The sequence below is a fragment of the Cornus florida genome, unplaced genomic scaffold, assembly GCF_030987335.1.
Source record: "Cornus florida cultivar Cherokee Brave unplaced genomic scaffold, ASM3098733v1 CherokeeBrave_3.0.0_Hap2_Chr05, whole genome shotgun sequence".
Classification (NCBI taxonomy): Eukaryota; Viridiplantae; Streptophyta; class Magnoliopsida; order Cornales; family Cornaceae; genus Cornus; species Cornus florida.
This window is the reverse complement of record NW_026775575.1, coordinates 106,896,815-106,904,870: the sequence shown is the minus strand read 5'-3', so window position 1 is coordinate 106,904,870 and position 8,056 is coordinate 106,896,815. Positions and strand designations below refer to the sequence as shown.

At 38.8% G+C, this 8,056-nt stretch overlaps 1 pseudogene; it reads left to right on the top strand.

Moving 5' to 3' along the window:
* The first annotated feature begins 619 nt into the window (after nt 1–619).
* Nucleotides 620–718, top strand: LOC132310864 (small nucleolar RNA R71; annotated as a pseudogene).
* The last annotated feature ends 7,338 nt before the right edge of the window (nt 719–8,056 follow it).

The window sequence follows — 8,056 nt, the reverse complement described above, 5'->3', positions numbered from 1 at the left end:
TTGATAGGGTCTATAACCTTGGGATCCTTGGTTTTGAAGTAGAGGTGGAATGTACTTCCCTTGAAAACCGCATTGGGAAGGGTTTGAGCCCTCTTCTTGGTTTTTCCAAGAGAAATTCGGATGATTGCTCCAACTTGGATTATAATGAGTACCATAAAGATTGTTCCCTTGGTTCACAAAAACCGTATTGACTTGTTCATTAGGTTCACTTTGCACTTGTCCATGAGGACAATGACAAGTAGAATGGAAAACACTAGAACAAGTCATACATGTTTCATTTGATGCACGATGAGAATGGTTAGGGAAGGAAGATGCTTGGTTCGCCGAGTTTTGGTTAATAAAAAATTAATCAAATCTTTGAGACAAAGACTTCATTTCGGCGGCTATTTCATTTGAATGTTCGACTTAATGTAAGCCAACACTCTTCCTACCTTGTGAATTTCTACCATTCTTGGATGATAGTATTCTATACAAAGAATTTTCACTCATGCTTTCATAGAGACGCCACACGTCATCCTTATGCCTATTAATGTATGAGCCACCCATGGAAGCATCAACCATACCCTTATAATTATCCGATAAGCTCTCAAAGAAGTATTGAACTAATTGCCATTTGGACATGTCATGATGTGGACACTTCCTAATCAATTCATTGAAGCGTTCCAATGCCTCATGAAACATTTCTCCATCCCCATGTGAAAATTCTCGAATTGAGGTCCTCATGGCATTGGTCTTAGAAACTGGATAGTACTTCTTCAAGAACTCTTGTTGCATTTCTGCCCAAGAAGTGATTGAAAAAGGCCTAAGATTGTTAAACCAATACTTTGCCTTGTCTTTTAAGGTGAATGGAAAAAGTTTGAGTCTTAAAACCTCTTCCGGCATGTCCGTATATTTTACGGTGGAACATACTTCAAGAAACTCATCCAAATGCTTGTAAGGTTCTTCACTTGGAAGTCCATGATAATTAGGAAGCATTTGAATGGTTTGTGGCTTAATTTCATAATGATGTGCTTTAAATGGAGGCAATTGGATGCATGTAGGTGCATTATACTCATTAGGCACATAATGGTCTCTTAAAGCAAGAGGTGGATTAGCTGCTTGAGGTGCAACATGAACACCTTGGTTTTGAATTCCTTGATTGTTGATGGGAGGTTGTGGAGCATACATTGGCCTTGGCATTCCATATGGAACTTGGCCTTGTTGTTGTGGTGGTTGGTGAATGAATGGCCTAGGCATGCCTAATGGTACTTATATTTTCTTATTGTGCACATTGGGATGAAGGATACCTTGTTGGTCTATCTGACCAATGTCCTCAACATGATTATCATTATGGTCATCCATTGAAAGAATGGCTCTATTTGAACTTCCTCTTCCCCTAGGATTTCTAACGATAGATTCAAGATGCAAATCAAGAGGGGCAAGAGTTGGTCTTAATGAACAACGCCCATGAATGCACGATACAAAACACAACAAACGCAAAAATTGACAAACACTATGCCTTCACAACAATGCAATTAGACTTCTTCCACAAACATTTAATTCATACTCCCATACTTTAACAACAATGATGCAAGAGAATAAAAAATAAGCCTCCACGCGGGCCGACGATTTAACTAAGGGATTGAGTAAAGAAAATCTCACAAAGGTCCTTTAGCACTTCAACTCCACATTTTAAAGGTTGGCTTAGCAATTTTAGTATTTTTAGCTTTTTGTTTTCTTTGCTTGCTTGAATTGAATGCTCAATGGCTCCTTTGCTTGCTTCCTCTCCAACAATGAACCTAGTTAAGTAAGAACAACACAATAAGTAACCAAAAAGAAAAAATAAAAATAAAGTAAAGACATGATCAAAAGAGTACTAATCCTAATCAATTCCACAAATCCGACGTTGCCAAATCTAATCAACAAATCCCCGGCAACGGCGCCAAAAACTGATGCGGGCTCACACGAACGTCTAGGTGTGCACAAAATAATGCACAACACTTTGAGTTTGGAAAATAGTGTCAAATGGGCATCATAGTTAAATTTATAAACTGCTTAACACCTATACTATGTAGTATGAGTGAGAAGGGATCGTTCCAAGGGATTATAGGGATTGAACAATTTCGTGGAATCACAATTAGGGCTAGTAGGTCGAGTGATCAAACAATTGGTTGGTTGGTTGATTAAAGAGCAACTAAATTAAACTAAGTAATAGCAAAAGAGTGCAATTAAGAGTAAGTAAGAGAGAGAAAGAGAGATCTTGAGGTTTAGAGATCACCACCAAGCAATGCATTTCTATATCATTGATAAGTAATTAATGAGGGCAAATAGTGGATTGCAATAATGGTGTGTGTATATTTGGTTGATTCAACAAGCAATGATGACTAGATAAGCATGTATTGTCTAAACATTATGTGAAAGGCACAATATATCTAAGTAATGAAGTATATATTGTCTAAACAACATGTGAAAGGCACAATAAATCAAAACAAGTCATTAATCCTTTCATTAAGCTCAGAATCCAAATACAACACAAGGATAGAGACATATACAAATTGCATTCAAAAGCTTGGATCATCAAACAATAAGTATAAATTGTCCTCCCATTTAACACTACACTACAACTACACTACATCTACACTACTAGCATGAAAATAAACTAGGGTAGAGTCAAAATCCATCAAGAGATAAGCATGAACCATCAAAAGAATCACAAAACCATTCTTTTAAGCACAATGTTTTGACAATCTCCAAATCTATAGCATCAATACACATAGACATGCATCAATAACACAAAATCTAGAGATAAGCACATGAACATCTATTCTAGCATACATAGACATATAGATAGAATGAAATGACCAATTGGAAGCATTAAACCACATAAACCATTGAATAAATAATATCTATATATATCAAAGTGTCAAAACATCAATTACAACACTAATCCCTTAATAATACACAAGATTAAGATATAGAAAGCATGCTTGGGGCTAACTTTAGCCCCAAGAGGATGTCTAGCCACTCATGGTGATGATGCTCCAACCCTCAAAGGCTAATTCTATGGTTGAAATCTGCTCCTTGTTGACGAAAAGTCTCCAATGGTGTCTATAGCCTCCTCCTCCTCTAAACTTCCTCTCCAAAAGATGATATGAAAAGTTAAATTGGCTCCCCCTTGTAAAAGTAATCCTTATCCTTATATAGGTAGGTCAAAATGACACCCAAAATGAGCTGGGGTCGTGCACGCAATATTCCCTAATGATTGGATAAAGGACAACTTTCAATGAGATGGAATTTTAACTTTTTCGCACTGGAGGAAGTTCGATCGATCGAACCTTGAACTTAAATCGATCGAAAGTAAGTGAGATCAATCAAACTTAGGCTGGATCGATCCAACTGGCTGAGCTTTTTGGAAAAAGAAAAATCCAAGATATTTATGGGAGATATTTATGGGAAAAGGACAAAAGTGGTTAGTGGGTGGTACAGCTGTGGATAGGATCAATCATTTGAATAAGGACAAAAGTGTTCAATCGATCGAAGGATGGTGTTGGATCGATCGAACTTTTGGACTTTATGCTTTTGGGTCAAGACTTGGATCTATCTTGAAGTGTTGAGATCGATCATTGTTCGATTGATCGAACCTTGAACTTGAATCGATCGAACTTTGCTGCTTACCACATTTGGCTTTATTTGCTTCCTTCTTTATCCACTTTGCTCCTTTCTTTGATTAATCCCAGAATTGCTTCAATTAAGCTCTTATTTGGCTGAGTTAGCTTATTTTCGGGATAAGTGCCTGAAAAAGGAAATAATACGAAATCAATTTAAAATGGTAAAGTAAGATAGATAAAGGTACTAGAATGCCTAAGCTTAAGGGGTTTAAATACGCACTTTTCAGTGCTCATCAGTTAATTATCCAACCTTCCACATACAGGTTCATTGCTTAACCTTATGTTATTTCAGTCTTCAATATCTTAATATAATCATACTTCCCAGTAGTTTTTACATCTCTGTAACAGTTATATGCATCATCCATAGCCCCTAAAACAACTTAGAAAGCTCCCTACAGGCCAAACCGAACCCAAAACCACAAAAAACCAAAAATAGAAGAGGGAGCCGCCTCCCCCAAACAAGGGAGCCATCTCTCCCCTTGGTGGAGCCAGCTCTACCCTTGTGGGAGCTGGCTCTACCCCTTGTAGAGCTGGCTCCACCCTTGTGGTGAGCCTGTTCTCCTCCTCTGAAAGGCGTAACGCCTAACCTGTTCATCTTCTTCACCTCCGACGAAGTTCAAAGCCTCTGTACTGTTTTTATTACTTGTTCTAGGGTTCAATATACAACCATGATATGAATTGAACATAACTTTTGAAAACAACGGCAGCAAAAATTTAATTAGAAATTTTAAGCAACTCATAACAGATTAATTTAGTGAAATTAAATACTATTTAAACATGCATAAAAGATGTGTTTTAGCATTAGTTTAATCCCTGGAGCCTACCTAGGCATGCACAGATCACAAGTTTAAAAGAAAGAATAGAACAGAGACTTGCCTTCAGTTTCAGTTTTGAAACTCTAAACCACCATCTTTGAGTTTTTCGTCAACGTCCTAGACTACCGTTCTACACCTCTGGTGCTCTTGGTTCAACCCAGAAGCAAACCCGTTCCTTCCTCCTTGAACCTCTTTGTTAATCTCTCAAGTTCACTATCTGTTTCTCTCTGTCTCTCAATACATAAATAAGGTTTATTTGTAACCCTATGCAGACGTATCAGATTGTATTTATAGGCTTCACTTAAAACAAAACCTAATTCTAATTCTACTCCAACCATAAGTCGGCTACAACGTGAATCATAAAAGAAAAATAAAACCCTAATTTACAATTAACACTTTTAACTTATTCAAATAATTAAACAAGTACAACGTCAATCATAAAAGAAAAATAAAATCCTAATTTACAATTAACACTTTTAACTTTTTCAAATAATTAAACGAGTACAATAATTCAATTAAAGTCAAATAATGAAAAAAATAATAATTAAATCAAATAATTCAAATATCAATCAATTCAAATAATATGCAATTAAACAATTAAACTAACTAAAAATGTAATTAAACAAGCAATTAAATACCAGGACTATCCTTTTGAAATTAGGAGTATTACATGTAGTTATTGCATTTCAAGAGCAAAAATATATAGTTTCTACATTCATTCCTTAAAAAAAAAAAAAAAAAAAAAAAAAAAAAAAAAAGTTACACAACTCTACTTCCTTTTTGGATCAAAGGGAGCAGAGTCAAAGGCATCCACTACATTCGGACTTGTGGATAAAGGAGCTTGCAGGTCAGAAGATGGAGGAGCTGGGAAGCTTGAAGCTGGATGACCCTCTGGATGAGCTTTCACCATCTCAGCAAAGAGCACCTCAACCTCTTGGGCTTTTAGACCCTTAACATAAGTGAAGGACACTTCCATGTAAACATCAAAGGCTTCTGGATCCTCTGCTTTGTCATCAGAACCTTGGCTGAAGCCAAACCTAAAAGCTTTTGCACTGGATAAGCGCACAATAGTGGAGTAGCGTCTTTGTATTTGTCTCCCAGCAGTAATACAGGTACCAATGACATCATTCAAGCGCTGGACTTCAGCTTCAAGAGTCTCTACCTTCGCCTCAAAAGCAGCCAGGCGATTCTTGTAGATATCCCTCGCATCAGAAGCGATCTTCGTATTCGTAGCAAAATGCGAAGCCTTCTTCTCAGCATTGCCCAGGTCTTTTTCTAGTTTCTTAATGGAAATAGACTGAGCTTCGGCAGTGGCACACAGTGCCATAGTCTGGTACAGACTCTACATAATCAATAATGACAATATCAGTAAATATGCGGTGAAAAGAAGTATGAAGAATTAAGTAAGTGAAGGGAAAAGAATAAACCTTCACAGCATCAACTGGGGCGGATGTTAGTAGCTGATCCAATGATTTCTTTATCCTCGAGTAGCCACATCCCTCGAGCAACCGCTAAGGCAGTAGAGGGTCAGAGACTATTGAATCCCCGGAGTGAAGGATTGACTTGTTAGCCCTTGAGAAGACAGGTCTCCAAGGTTCCCCAGATTCGGCTTGAACATAAGCTCGGACTTCCTCCTCTGGGTCAGTTTCCCCAGCCTTCTTCCACTTGCTTTTGGGGATGTTTTTGCCCTTGCTGCTGGAAGAAGGGTTTGGTCTTGTCTTCTTAAGAGGAGGTTCATCTACCTCCTTCTCATGCTCAATCGACCTAATGACTAGCAGAGGTTGCTCTTCAGCAGCTTTCTTCTTCAGAGCTTCAGTTCTCTGTCTTTCTTCCTCAGTCAGGGGGAAGCTGTCAAAGGATGGAAGTGCCAAATCCAGAACGTCTACAGCTGCGGCACTGGAAGCAATTTCTTGAAAGTTGGATGAAGTGAGTAACTCCTCAACAGAAGGGGGCTCGCTTTAAACTTGTGCTTCGAGAAAAGCAAGTCTCTTCTTAGCTGCGGAAGAGAGGAATGTTGCTGAAAGAAGACCAAGAAATTCATAAGTATGATGAAATAATAAAACTTGACATGGGAAACAACTAGAGCACTTTTCATGGAATGAGGGAAGATATTTTATACCTAGCTTCCCAAATTTGCAAGGAATGGGGAGGGTATTCGATTTATCCACAGACCAATTCCCCTTCACAATTATCATCCTCTCTTTCCACTTCTTCTCGGAGGAAAGGAGGTCCTTACATATCCTCTGCTGAAGAGGGGAAGTGAAGTAAAAACGGCCAGGCTCAATCCCATGCCTGGCGATGGTATAGGTAATGAGTAAATCAGAAAGAGTCAAGTCAAGACTCTCCAGCCTTCGACGAACTAGAAGTGCTGAGACTACTCGAAAAAAGTTAGGGTTTACTTAGAGAGGGGCAAGTCCTAACTTATTAAAGATTAGATGATAGAAGGGGTGAAGAGGGAACCGAAGAGCGTTAAGGTGCCCAACTGATAGAAGTAATTCATTGTCCCTTACGCCTTTTGTCGGAACTGAAATCAGCCCCTTCTGGGTATTCGACAATGTCTACCCCATCAGGAATCTCAAAATCCTCTGTTACAGACTCAATAGAAAACTTGATATGCCGAACAGACAAAATCAACTCTCTCTCCTCTTTAGTAAACACACAATCTGACCCAGAAGTGGATACTTCAGCTTGTGAAGGGGAGGCATCCATTTGAATAGCTGAATCATTTGTGAATTTAACCAGGTCAGAAACCCTAGGGGGAGAGATCCTAATGAGATTGAGAGAAGAAGAAGTTGTGGAATCCGAATCTACAAGGTCTATACGATCGTGAGTGGATGAGGAGCTCATGATGTGAAATTAATTAGACAAATAAATGAGGAACTAACCTAAGATCATGTTGAAGTAATAAGCACAGTAAACGTCGCAGAGTCAGGAACGAGCTATGAAGAGGCCTTTTAGTCAGAATGGCAATGGACACACCTTGAACCGCCTTTTGTAGAATTGGCAACCGTGCAACTTCAATTCCTTTTTAATTAGGAGCCATAGTCCAATTAAAGAGGGAATTGGGGGCAAAGTGTGGAAGGAAAAAATCCCCCCTCCAGTAAGAATCGTCCACGTCATCACACTACAAATTTATATTAGATACAACAAGAGCCCGATCGGTATCAAGCCTAAATTGGGAGAACCCAATCCGGAATAAGCGTAGGCAAAGTCTTGCTTCCAAATAGACCGCTGACTCAGGCTATTCAGCCCATTTACTAAGCCCAGATGCGTACAATCTAATTTAGGCCCAGTGGAAGCGTCAACAGCCCGTGGAGCCAAGGTTGAACTCTAAGCCCATTTACCGAATCATTTGGATCAGCCCACACGCAGCCCAATCTCAATTAAAGGTAGACCAGTCCTGCTAGACAAAGGATTCAGCAAAGAAAGCAAGTTCTGTGCAAGGAAAGTTTTGCATGGAAAGAATTGTAAAAAGGAAATGATTATAATTGTATAGAATGTCATATATGAAATGGATTGGAGGACAAGCCAGGCGAGTCCTACCATAATTCCACCACCTTATTTCTTATAAATAGAGGCCTAGACTTCCAATAA